Source organism: Cydia splendana, chromosome 6 (genome assembly GCF_910591565.1).
Source record: "Cydia splendana chromosome 6, ilCydSple1.2, whole genome shotgun sequence".
In the NCBI taxonomy this organism is placed as follows: domain Eukaryota; kingdom Metazoa; phylum Arthropoda; class Insecta; order Lepidoptera; family Tortricidae; genus Cydia; species Cydia splendana.
In genome coordinates, this window is record NC_085965.1 from 7,449,748 (window position 1) to 7,463,575 (window position 13,828).

General features: G+C 37.5%; 1 protein-coding gene across 1 annotated transcript in view; it reads left to right on the forward strand.

Annotated features, from left to right (window-relative positions):
- LOC134791329 (myosin heavy chain, non-muscle) overlaps nt 1-13,828 on the forward strand; it is a 97,142-nt gene that overhangs the window by 1,771 nt on the left and 81,543 nt on the right. The gene's annotated exons all lie outside the window — the stretch shown is intronic.

Here is a 13,828-nt window from a genome sequence, read left to right on the forward strand (position 1 = left end):
TTGTGGTTAGGTTTTAATATAAGAACTAAAAAAAGTAACATGGCACTGCAGAAATTCTTTCTGAAACTTAGTACTGATGTTCAGTCACCTGCAATAATATGATACACAACGAAGGCCATGTAAATATCTACACAATCTTATTTGTAGAGCCATAAAGAGTGTGTCACAAATTTTCAGTCAATTGCTTCTGCGTGCGACTTCGCCAGCGTGGAATGATAATGAAAATTGATAAAAACTACTGTCCTTCCCGGGTCTCAATCTATCTACATAACAATTTCATTTAAATGAGGTAACAGACAGACAGACAGTTACTTTCATTTATAATACTACATAGTAGGGATTTACACATATAGGGGTGGGTCATATAGCACGAAAGACTGAATCGTGGAGTAAATGACTACTCGAGTGGAGACCATGGGGGGAGGAGCATCCCCAAAGTAGACCCCAGATGCGTTGGGACGACGACACCAAAAGGACGGTGGGAAAGAAGTGGTTCCAGGTCTCACAGAACCGTGACGAATGGCGTAAAATGAAGGAGGCCTACACACAAAGGGTAGAGAAGGACTAGAGAGAGAGAGAGAGAGAGTAGGGATTTGGTGTATAGGCACAACTACACAAAGTGTGTAGAGCAGCATAATTTCAGTTTACAGTGTAGACTCCACACATACACTCCAGACATATTGAATGAAATTGTTTGTGAGATATATGTTGGAATTTTGGATTGGACATACCCGGAGTCAAACCCATACTAACACAGACTTTACACCATCTGGTGTGTATTGGCCTTATATTCCATATCAGTTTTGTACACAACTATGTGATGGACAACTTGTCATGTTATTCTAACTAACATAACTATATTTTCTAACATATCCATGGTGTGTTACTTCATATTTAAGCAATAGTGTTAACAAAGAAAGCAAAATATATTTATTTTCGTCATAAAATCAGCATAGCTGCTAATCTTGGTTTTCTAATTAATATAAACTTTTATGGGCTGCTATAGGCACTGTTAACCTACAATGTTTACTACAAGCTTCAGTTTATGCTTGTATAAACATTAATTTACTTGCAATCTAACTAATACAATACAGATTTTACTGTTATAGCTGCTACTTGTAATAAATTTTACTGTTGCAATTCTGAATAAGAAATACTGCTATGTGTGATATTACACACACACACACACACATACACATTACATTATATATACAATATATTTTACAAAATATAATGAAATATCCTTTACCTACAGCACATCATACTATGCTTCTGGATTGTTAATTGTTATCACATAATTAAATCAGTATGAACTGCAATTATGTACTTATAGGTCAATTTTAAAAAGAAAAGCATCTTAAATTCTCTTGACCAATTTTATTTATGGACTTGTTCACACATAATTGGACTGAGATTTAATTGCAGCAATTTATTTTTTTACCTTTAATAAATTGCATGATGTTAAGATAATGTTTATATAATGTATTGCAGGCTAGATTTAATACTGGTCACTACTTTGTACCTTTTATAAATTATTTCTTAATCATATCAAAACTTATTCATTATAGTTTTGAAATGTTTGAAGAATCTTTAAAAATAAAATAAGTCTCTTTTTGTTTAACACATTCACTGCCCCCGACGCACATGTGCGTCCACCGTTATACAAGTTTGTTCCTAGGCCACGTCCCCTGGCAGTGAATGCGTTAACGAACATCGTTTTTATAGTTTAAAAAAAAATGTATATCCATGTGAGACAGAATTTGTAGAATCTATATATCTGCTCAGGTGATGGATTTAGGCGACATCTGCTTATCACTTAGCACTCCTCTTATCAGCTTCAAGAGTTGAACAATCTCTTCATCTATAAAGTGGCCTCCAAAACCGCTCTGTATAGGTCTATCGTTTATATTTAAAGTTTAGTGACTCATTATCATACAGAAATTACAGATACTTTTTATTAACTACCATATGGGCAAAACGTTCAAAAATTGAACTTTAAATATGTTTCTAAGCACGTAAGAATTACGCAATATTGGCTTTAAAACTGATGCGTATTATCGATATGAGTTCGAAGAGTCCAAAGTCTGTGACAGTTAGCAGAAAGAGATTTCTTTGCATTTTTGTGCTTTGTCAGATGCGACGTAACTTGCAGGTCGAATTTCACTTGCTATGCCTACACATGGAGCATGTATTAAAATTTAGAAATTATAGATACCTATTCTTATTTGGTATTCCACTGAAAGAAAAAACAGAGCTTCTCATTTACTTGTCACGATTTCCCATCATATTTTACATTAAGAGCGCTATTACATTTCGGCGTTGAGCGAGTTTAGGTATTTTACGCGCTGCGACAGGCCGTGCGAGCTCAGTACGCCGATCCCTTCTACCACACTCGCACTACAATGATGGATTAAACATTCTTGATCCTTCGCGAAGCATATTGAAATCAACCATAACAACACTAACTGTACTTAACTTTTAAAGTTCTAAAACTGTTATTTGGTAAGTACGAAAATACTAAATGCAGTGCAAATGTACATAGGGGCTGTTCATAAATTACGTCATCTATTTTTGACGATTTTTGACCCCCCCCCCCACCCCTCAAATCATCCAAAAATCAAGCTTCGGATGAATCTGTTTCCTCCTACGTCATGTTACCATCATCCGATGTCCAGACCCCCCCCCCACTCCTCCCATTTAAACCGACGTAATTTATGAATAGCCCCATACTCGTACTTATGAAGGTATATTACTCGAAAGAAATTATAGGTACCTACTCGCTTATTTACATGTTTCGTCATTGCATTTGGTACCTATAGGTTGTAAAGTTTGTATCAACGAGGGTTTAAAAACGAACTGGTACTGAGGATCTGATGATGATTAAGGTGGTCACGGATACCAATCAACCATGTAGTAACATGATTAGGCTCGTTTGATTCGTCTCAACAAGATCTTTGACACTGAAGATACACAGGGTCTGATGATGGAGCTGGAAGGTGGCCACGGGTACCAGTCTATCATGTAACTAAACAACTTCGTGTTTGGGCTCGTTTGATTCGTCTCAACAAGATCTTTGAGACAAGACAGTACTCAGGGTCTGATGATGGAGCTGGAAGGTACCATTACCAATCAACCATGCAACTAAACCACATCGTGTTTAGGATCGTTTGATTCGTCTCAACAAGATCTTTGACACTAGGTGATACTCAGAGTCTGATGATGGAGCTGGAAGGTGGTCACCGGTACCAATCAACCATGCAACTAAACCACTTCGTGTTTAGGCTCGTTTTATTCGTTTCAACAAGATCTTTGACACAAGATAGTACTCAGGGTCTGATGTTGGAGCCGGAAGGTGGTCACCGGTACCAATCAACCATGCAACTAAACCATTTCGTGTTTAGGCACGATTTATTCATCTCAACAAGATCTTTGACACAAGGTAGTACTCAGGGTCTGATGATGGAGCGCGAAGGTGGCGACGGGTACCTGTCAATCATCATCAGCTCCATCATCAGACCCTGAGTAGTATCTTGTCTCAAACATCTTATTGCGAGGAATCAAACGAGCCCAAACACGAAGTGGTTCAGTTACATGGTAGACTGGTACCCGTGGCCACAGTCCAGCTCCATCATCAGACCCTGAGTACTAACTTGTGTCAAAGATCTTGTTGCGACGAATCGAACGAAGCCAAACACGAAGTGGTTTAGTTGCATGGTTGATTGGTACCGGTGACCACCTTCCGGATCCATCATCAGACCCTCAGTACTACCTTGTGTCAAAGATCTTGTTGCGACAAATCAAACGAGCCCAAACACGAAGTGGTTCAGTTACATGGTAGACTGGTACCCGTGGCCACAGTCCAGCTCCATCATCAGACCCTGAGTACTAACTTGTGTCAAAGATTTTGTTGCGACGAATCGAACGAAGCCAAACACGAAGTGGTTTAGTTGCATGGTTGATTGGTACCGGTCACCACCTTCCGGATCCATCATCAGACCCTCAGTACTACCTTGTGTCAAAGATCTTGTTGCGACAAATCAAACGAGCCCAAACACGAAGTGGTTCAGTTACATGGTAGATTCAGATTCAGATTCAGATTTTTATTGGTGAAAAGATATACAGATTTTTACACGTCATAATATAACATAATTTAAGATTTAACTTAAATTTACGATATATAATATATTATAATAATACAATTTCAAAATGTCAATTATATGTGATACATGTCAGAATGAATAGTCAAGGAATTACATATTTATATATATAACAATTAGACTGGTACCCGTGGCCACCTTCCAGCTCCATCATCAGATCCTGAGTACTATCTTGTGTCTAAGGTCTTGTTGAGACGAATCAAACGAGCCTAAACACGAAGTGGTTTAGTTGCATGGTTGATTGGTACCGGTGACCACCTTCCGGCTCCAACATCAGACCCTGAGTACTATCTTGTGTCAAAGATCTTATAGAAACGAATAAAACGAGCCTAAACACGAAGTGGTTTAGTGGCATGGTTGATTGGTACCGGTGACCACCTGCCGGCTCCATCATCAGACCCTGAGTACTATCTTGTGTCAAAGATCTTGTTGAGACGAATCAAACGAGCCTAAACACGAAGTGGTTTAGTTGCATGGTTGATTGGTACCGGTGACCACCTTCCGGCTCCATCATCAGACCCTGAGTATTATCTTGTGCCAAAGATCTTGTTGAGACGAATCAAACGAGCCCAAACACGAAGTGGTTTAGTTGCATGGTTGATTGGTACCGGTGACCACCTTCCGGCTCCATCAACAGACCCTGAGTACTATCTTAAGTCAAAGATCTTGTTGAGACGAATAAAACGAGCCTAAACACGAAGTGGTTTAGTTGCATTGTTGATTGGTACTGGTGACCACCTTCCGGCTCCATCATCAGACCCTGAGTACTATCTTAAGTCAAAGATCTTGTTGAGCCGAATCAAACGAGCCCAAACACGAAGTGGTTTAGTTGCATGGTTGATTGGTACCGGTGACCACCTTCCGGCTCCATCATCAGACCCTGAGTACTATCTTGTGTCAAAGATCTTGTTGAGATGAATAAAACGAGCCTAAACATGAAGTGGTTTAGTTGCATGGTTGATTGGTACCGGTGACCACCTTCCGGCTCCATCATCAGACCCTGAGTACTATCTTGAGTCAAATAAATACATAAAGAATGTCAGGTCGTTTCAAATATTTTTAATCCTGTCCGGTAGTTTATTAAACTGTACCATTATAAATTATAATACTATAAAAACAGTGCTAGGATCAAAGTCTCTCGTTGCGGTTTACACGCACACAGTATAGCGTTTTACACGGCGCCCGCCGCACACAATGATAAAAAACCTCGTCGTCGCCGTTGAAAATGTGCGGAGCCGACCGACACACGTCCTGCCTCTACAAGCTCTGCCGCGGCACTGAGCTGGCGCAGCGCGCGTCATCGGTAATATAGAGTAGTTTTCAAAAAATTGCCAAAAAATTATAGTAGAATTTCATAAACACTAATGTATACCAACAGTATAAGCAAACGTTGCAGATTGCTTGAGTATGAAAATGACTTCGATATTAAGTAGATTTTCGTAGGAATTGACACTTGTTTCGGAGAGAAAATCGAGTTCGTTTTACTTTGATTTTCTCTTTCTCAAAGGTATGTAGGAAAAATATAGTTTGATATGCCTAAAGTACAGGGTATTAGTAATACAAAATAGCCAGGTTTAGCAGAGTAAAATTCTCAACATTTCCAAATAAGAGCTCGCCATTCAGTGCTTCACGGGGTTTTTCGGAAACGACCATCAGAAAAAAAATCATTACTAATTTAATAAGTCCTTTTTCTAATATTTACAACGATATTTATAAAGATAAGAAGACGCTTTTACTGGAACAAGTACTCATTGTTTCTAATAATGAGCGCAAAGTCCTGAATTTCGTCGACTAGTATCATCAATTTTGCATTATTTCGACTTTTCTTGTAAGAGCGCTCTTAATATTACTTTTTAGGGTTAGTGTAAAAACGGGACCCTATTACTAAGACTCCTCTGTCCGTCTGTCTGTCTGTCACCAGGTTGTTATCAGGTTGCTATCACGGTTCATGACCGTGATAGCTAGACAATTGAAATTGAATTTGTTGCCGCTATAATAACAAATACTAAAAACTATATTGTGAGATAAATAAATCATATCATATCATATCATATATAAAATAAATAATTGAATGGGGCTCCCATACAACAAACGTGATTTTTTTTGTAATGGTACGGAACCCTTCGTGGGCGAGTCCGACTCGCACTTGGCCGGTTTTCATTTACTAATCAGTCTCTATAAAACGTACTCTTGTATACGTAAATCTCAATACCTAAATTAAATTACCGTAACTATTAAACCATAGCCAGACAGTTTAATTTTAGCACCAGGATTGCATAACTCCGAGCGATTAATAAACGAGTTCATCAGAACAATCAGACCAACAACGTCACCGTACGTACCTTAATGGTTCTCTACTGGACCGAAAAAGCATATCTCACTTCAAAATCAGCATGGACTTGCTGTTTTGGAGTACTGAGGCAGTATGGTACGCGTACCTTTGTTATTTAAATGTAAGGATTTCACGCACCATTAAGTTTGCGAACATTGATTGATGGTCAACTTAGTGCCTTCACCAGGGAAACCAAAACGTTTGGTGCGCTGAAACATTGGAAATTACAGGCCTGCGAGATTTTAAACAATTCTTAATATAATTGTCCTCCATTCCAAGTTCCAACCAAAGTTTGTTGTTCAAAAAACCAATGGTTAAAAAGAAAATTCTGACTCTGGTTCGTGTATACATAGACAGGAACTGCACCACAGATAAAGTCCACAGCTAAACACAAGTATACGAAAACGGAAAGCAAAGTTCGAACCATAAGACTGCAATGCAAATAAGATCCCACAAGGTCCTGTCTTTATGAATTATTTTTGGACATATCAATCACTACCACAGCCAACTCTGTCTACCTATCATCTCATCAAGTCTGTAAAGTGTCCACTTAGTTATTTTGTCTTCGATCATTCCCCTCCAACTGTCAACGCTAATTAGGCACCTATATAACTATTCCAAGAAGTGATTACAGTTGGTCATTTGTGTATCATGTAGGTTAAGTAAACGCACATTAGTAAATGTCGTAATGTAACCTAAGGACAATGGATAAGTAAATTATCTTGAAGCACTTGAATACTTGCGTGGTTATGTAAGCATCCGAAATGTCAACCATGGCATGAGATCATCTGGGTCGCTTGATGATGACTAAAAAGGCGCTTTCATGATAATTATTCTTTTAATAGGCTAATCATGTCATATCATGCAATCATTAAGTGGATATATAACAACAACTGTCGTCAAGTACTTGCTAAGTGATTTTATTATGTATTTTGTGTATATGGCAACAGCTAGAGGGAATAGAAATTAATACAATTGAAGCCATATCTATCCGCCTTATTAAGTATTTAATTTATGTAGATAGTTTGAACAAATATTAGACTCACTCAAGAAATATTTCCTTGAGAATTTAATCATGATACCTATTGTTTTAATAAAAAAAATGTACGTACTAATTAATTCATTGTTTCTTATTTAGCTAACTCTGCTTTCCTAATGTATCGAAAAACAAATTTAATTGAACTCTCTTTAGAGTTCAATTAAATTTGTTTTTCGATTTTGTTTGCCTCTTTAGGCATGTTTTTGCGACAATAGTTAACCTAACCAAGTATCCACTTATTATTAAATAATACAGACGAGTCCACTAAAGCCGAATCCATTGATCTGTCTCAACTCAAAGCCCGAGCAAAAACAACCGGTTTTAATTTCAATTTCTTCATCAAAACGAACTTCTTGTACCAGGCAAGCATAAACAGCAGGCAGACGTGTTTCGTCTACACGGACCTTCGATGTGTGAACTTTGGTCAACCGGCCGAATCGCGTAGGCGACCGATTAGAGCTTAGGGTGGTGGTAGAACGTTCATTTGACATTAGTCGAGTTTTCAAACGTTTGGGCAAAGCGTCGTGCTCGAGATGAATGTCAAGGTGAGGCGCGCCGCGCCCGGCCCAAACGGCCCCGGCAGTCATTGACCTGGCGGGGAGAGAGCGGGGATGCGGCCCACGCGAATATACGCTACGTGCGTTTAACCTCCACAGATGTTATAGCGCCTTGGTACTTGTGGCACTCTTCGCCTGATAGTCCTTTCCATGTGAGGGATCTAACCTCGACTCGCAAGCGTATCCAGATCCTAATTCGGCACAATATATTGATGTACTGGAGAACAACGCTGTTCATCAGACACAATAAACTTTATAAAACAGCCTTTGCTTACCATTCGCTGCCAAGATTTAAACGTTCAAATTCACACGTACTGTTGTATCCATCGCAAGTCACGTTTAGTGCCGATAACTGGGTATGAGTCACGTATTAGGCCGAACATTTCATAAACAAGGTGCTTACGGGCATCTGGTTGGCTTTCATGCTTAGGCATGTTCCTCTTTAGGCATGTTATTGGATTACTTACTTACTTTGGTTCGACGACTTCGACGCGAACCGACGAGTTCCCACACCTGGTCCTGTAGCTTTTAAAACCAAATACTACTGAATTCAGAAAGATGTCCGGAAGTAGCACTTTACTCATACTGTCGCAATTTCGTAAAATACCAATTAGACCGCGAACTTGCATTAATATTGACTTTGCAACGGTTTTTACACATTTCAGGTCTGCGTTAAGAATAAGTATGCTCTGTACGGTTACCATCAGTTTGTCACTGACATAAACGCCGTCGAGAACGTAATTTACTTTCTATACATCTCGCTCGCACTCGCATATTAGTGCAAACGGAGTATAGAAAGTAAATTACGTTCTCGACGGCGTTTACGTCAGTGACAAACTGATGGTAACCGTTAAGGAATGCAAATCGGTTATTTTTTGTATGGAAATAACCGCGGTTTCGGTTAAAAACCGATTATTTCCATACAAAAAATAACCGATTTGCATTCTCTAGTAACCGTACAGAACTCAATAAACAAGTTAACGTTAACAGTAAAGATGTTCCGGAACTTATACATAAAATTAAAACAATAAACTTACTGCTATTCTTTCCTAAGCTCACATCATTGTGACGTAATTTTGAATCGTGTACTTTATGTCTTACAATCCAAGGTTGCTTCTACAATAACACGATTGATGAAAAGAGTTTGTGAAAGTAAGTTGTTTATTCTGCGCGTGGGGCATCTAAAATAGACACGTAGATCGACAGCTAATTCTCTTGCAAGTCAGTCAATTATATCTTTGCATGCTTTATACTCCATTTATAGTCGTTTGATGTGATCTGATCGGTATAAACACGAATTTTCAAAACCACATGTCCATAGAATGACTAAATCGCAAAACAATCACTTTTCTATCTGTGGGAACAACCATTATGGGAATGGCGTGATATGAATGATAGAACGGTCTGGTTGGAAAATCAGGAGGTCTGAACGACCTTCAAGAAAATCTACATGCCGCAAATATGTCCTCTCGTCTGTTTTCAAAAGCTTTTCAATAACCAATTGTCACTAGTTCGGCTCTGTCTTTGAGCTGTAGAATAGGTTCACGAGAATCATAATGGCTCCGCCATTATGAAAAAAATATAAAAACTGAATCGACAAGAAAATTATATTTCACTATATTTTTCATTAATAAGACGCTGGAATGACATCAAAGTTCATTATTAAATATCAAATATCAATATTAAAAAAAAATAATTAATCTTAAAATACTCCAGTGGAACGCCCAAAGTCTTAGGCCTAAATTATTAGCGTTTGAAAATATGTTAATTCAAGAAAAAATCCACGTTGCTGCCTTATGCGAAACCTGGTTAGAACCCGATAGCTACCTAGCGGTTAAAAATTATAATATTTATCGTAAGGATAGGAACGATTCATACGGGGGCGTGGCTTTGTTTGTACATAAATCTGTGAAGTCACAGTTGCATAATCTTAACTTCAATAATCCCGGGATTGAACTTCTATGCATACAGCTCTTTAACTGTAATCAAATAAAATTTGTTACTGTCGTGTATTGTCCGCAATCGGTACGAACTAATAGAAATGATTGGGACAATATTTTTTCTGTACTGAGAAAAAATGCTATTATTCTTGGGGATTTTAATGGACATCATAGCAACTGGTCGTACAAAACAGATACAAGGGGATCACACATTCATGACACGCTCACTGATAATTTGTTTGTAACACTTAATGACGGAGGTCCCACTCGATTCCGATATGTTAACAACCAGTTGCAACAATCATCGCCGGATATATCTATAGTTTCTTCAGATATCGCTTTAGACTTTACTTGGAAAACATTAAATGAATCATTAGGTAGTGACCATATCATGATCCAAATAACGACAAATTTGGCTCCAAGTAATAATAATAATACGTTAAATTCGCGCCGGAATTTTAAAAACGCTGATTGGACCGGATATAGAACTTCTTTGGAAGAATTATTTTCTAACTTTCGGCCTAAAAATAACTTACAAAATACGTATAACGACTTCATAGAATGCATAAATAAATCAGCTGATATTCATATACCCTATATTAAAGCAAACTCAAACCCAAATAGTAAATTTGTTCCCAAACCATATTGGAACGCGTCTTTATCAAAATCAGTAGCCGAACGTCGCTTAGCACTTTCCTCATTTAGACGCAATCCCACACCTGGTAACTTCGATATTCTTAAGGCTAAAATACGAGACACACAAAAGTTAATAAGGAAAACGCGGGATGAGTCATGGCAATCGTTTTGTACGTCTTTAGACCAATCAACAACGCAATCTGATTTATGGCGTAAAATGAAATGGTTTAAAGGATCTAAAAGTACATTCAATTACATTGATAAGGATAAGGCAATTAGGTTATTAACAAGCTTAACCCCCGACTACGTAACGCCTGAAGATCCAATTTTATACAGTTACAATCCCAAGTTAGAAGTACCTATAACGAAACAGGAAATTGAACAATGCATGCGGCGTAAAGACACGACACCTGGCAGTGACAATATATCCTACTCAATGATTAGCAATCTCCCAGATAACGGTAAGGTAATTTTATTATCGTTATATAACCAGTTTCTTATGTCGGCGTTCGTTCCCGTCCAATGGCGGGCAATCAGCATCGCTCCGATACCTAAACCGGGCCGCAACCCACAATCTGCAGATGCGTTACGGCCGATTTCAATGATATCTTGTCTTTGCAAGGTGTATCATAATATTTTACTTAAACGAGTTGAATGGTTTATTGAAAAAAATAATTGCCTATCGCCTTGTACAACCGGTTTCCGAAAGTGTAGATCAACAGTAGATAGTCTAGCATCATTAGTCTCTGATATTCAAGTAGGTATGTCAAACAATTACCCCACCTTAGCGTGTTTCATAGACATAGACAACGCGTATAATCACATAGATTTAAAAAGTTTATTAAGCTTAATGGATCAGATAGGTATAGGCGCTAAAATTTGTCGGTATATCTGGAATTTTTTAAAAAAGAGGATACTTACGATTAAAACGGATGATATTTGTACAATTTCTAGAACAACCGGGATCGGCTTAGCGCAGGGGGACCCGTTCTCACCTTTGCTATTTAATATAGCGACTATGAACATATGCAAAAATGTAAAATTAGTAAAAAATAATATCAATATTTTACAATATGCGGATGATTTTGTTTTATATACAGTATGTCGAACATTAAAAGATGGCGTTCACGAATTGCAAACAGTCCTAGATGTTTTTGCTGAATTGTTGTTCCACATGGGCTTAGACGTATCTGTAACTAAAAGTAAAATCTGCATTTTTAGACGGGGTTATTCCCGAAATACCGTAAGGCTTAAAATTAACAATAAACCGTTAGAAGTGGTAGATACAATTAAATATTTGGGTCTATGGTTAGATAAAAATTTAAAATGGAATAAACATATAAACGAAATTATAGAAAAAAGTTTAAAATTATTAAATACGTTTAAGATTTTAGCAGGGCCAGGTTGGGGTGTCCATCAGGATAACTTAAGACGGCTATATATTGCAACCATACGCAGTAGGCTAGACTATGCTAGTTGTTTGTACGGAAATGGTCACAAAAGTAGTTTAATTAAGTTAGACCGGTTACAAAATCGATGCATGCGCACAATTGGAGGCTTTATTAAAAGCTCGACAATTCACGTAATGGAATCCGAACTTAGCCTTCCACCACTACATATACGCAGATTTTATTTAGCAAATAAATTTTGGCTGAAAACGAAATCGTATGAGAATAACATAGCAATGGAAAAAATAGAAAAACTATATATTTCAATGGGAAACCTATATTGGAGACGTAAGAAAAAACCTTTATTAATTCAAGCTCACGAATTTTTAGAAAATATTCAAATTCATACTTCACGCCAACTTGAACTCTTTACACTGGATACGTGGGTCAGCAGCGTGGATCTTTCTAATGTAATCTCGCTCTATATTGAAGGTGTGCAGATATCAAAAAAGAAGTTGAACGTTCATACCTTAAAGGAAACTTGTCAATTATTTTTAAAGAAAAAGTACCCTGATTACTATTTCATCTATACTGATGGATCTAAATGTGCAAATGGTGCAGGTGTGGCGATATTTGACCCTCAATTAAACAGTTGTGTAAAACTTCAAATTAATGATAATATTTCTATTATGTACATTGAATTGGTAGCGTTGGCAGAGGCGATTGCATATGTCGAAGCATTTAACTCTGGAAATTTTGTTATATGTACAGACTCTAGAAGTGCTTTACAATATTTGGCTCGATGCACCTCGAGCTTTCGAGGAGCACCGATAGCCTATACTATTCTTAAAACTTTAAATAAACTGTCGGGGTCAAGTATCAAAATACATTTGCAATGGGTGCCATCTCACATAGGTCTAACGGGGAACGAATCTGCTGATAGACTTGCCAGGGAAGCTATAACAGAGGGAATAGTAAGTACTTGTTTGCCATACCATACTGACTGTCTAAACTTCGCACGTTCTAAATGCCGAGACTTATGGAAGGAGCACTTTGACGAGAGGTCTTTAAACAAAGGAATATGGTACAGAACAATCCAACCTAATCTGTGTCAAGTGCCATGGTTTAGAGGATCTGGTATGAGTAGGTTGGATATTATAATAGCCCTCAGACTTCGATCCGGACACATTCCACTTAATAGCTTTGCTTTCTTGATGCGCAAGAGTGATACACAAAACTGTACGGAATGTGGGACAAGAGAAGATGCTACTCACATTATGATGGAATGTATCCGAAACGAAGCAGAAAGGCAAGCCTTTGTAATTAAACATAAAATTAACCTATTGAATGTGGGTACATGTAACGATATTTTAGCACATCCTTTGTCAAAAGCAGCTAAAGATTTATATAAATTAGTTAATTTTGGAATTAAGCGACGGTAAATTTGTAATTTTGATTTGTAACAATGGGGGTGACATCATCAAATATGATAAAACCCTTTTATTAAATAAAGATTTAAAAAAAAAAAAAAAAAAATATCAATATTGAAATTGTAAAGATAACATTTTTCCTAGTCCACGTAGATAACATGGACATAATAAACAAATACATTCACCACAATATCCGGTATCATTTTGATATTAAATTTTTTATTTTTACGAGTATGGCTATCTAAATACAATAATCTACAGCTTATTTTATAGAATCTGATAATGATACATCGATAAGAGTTTCTTGCTTACGCGTTAGTCATAGTCATTCATGACTTGGGGAAAATGT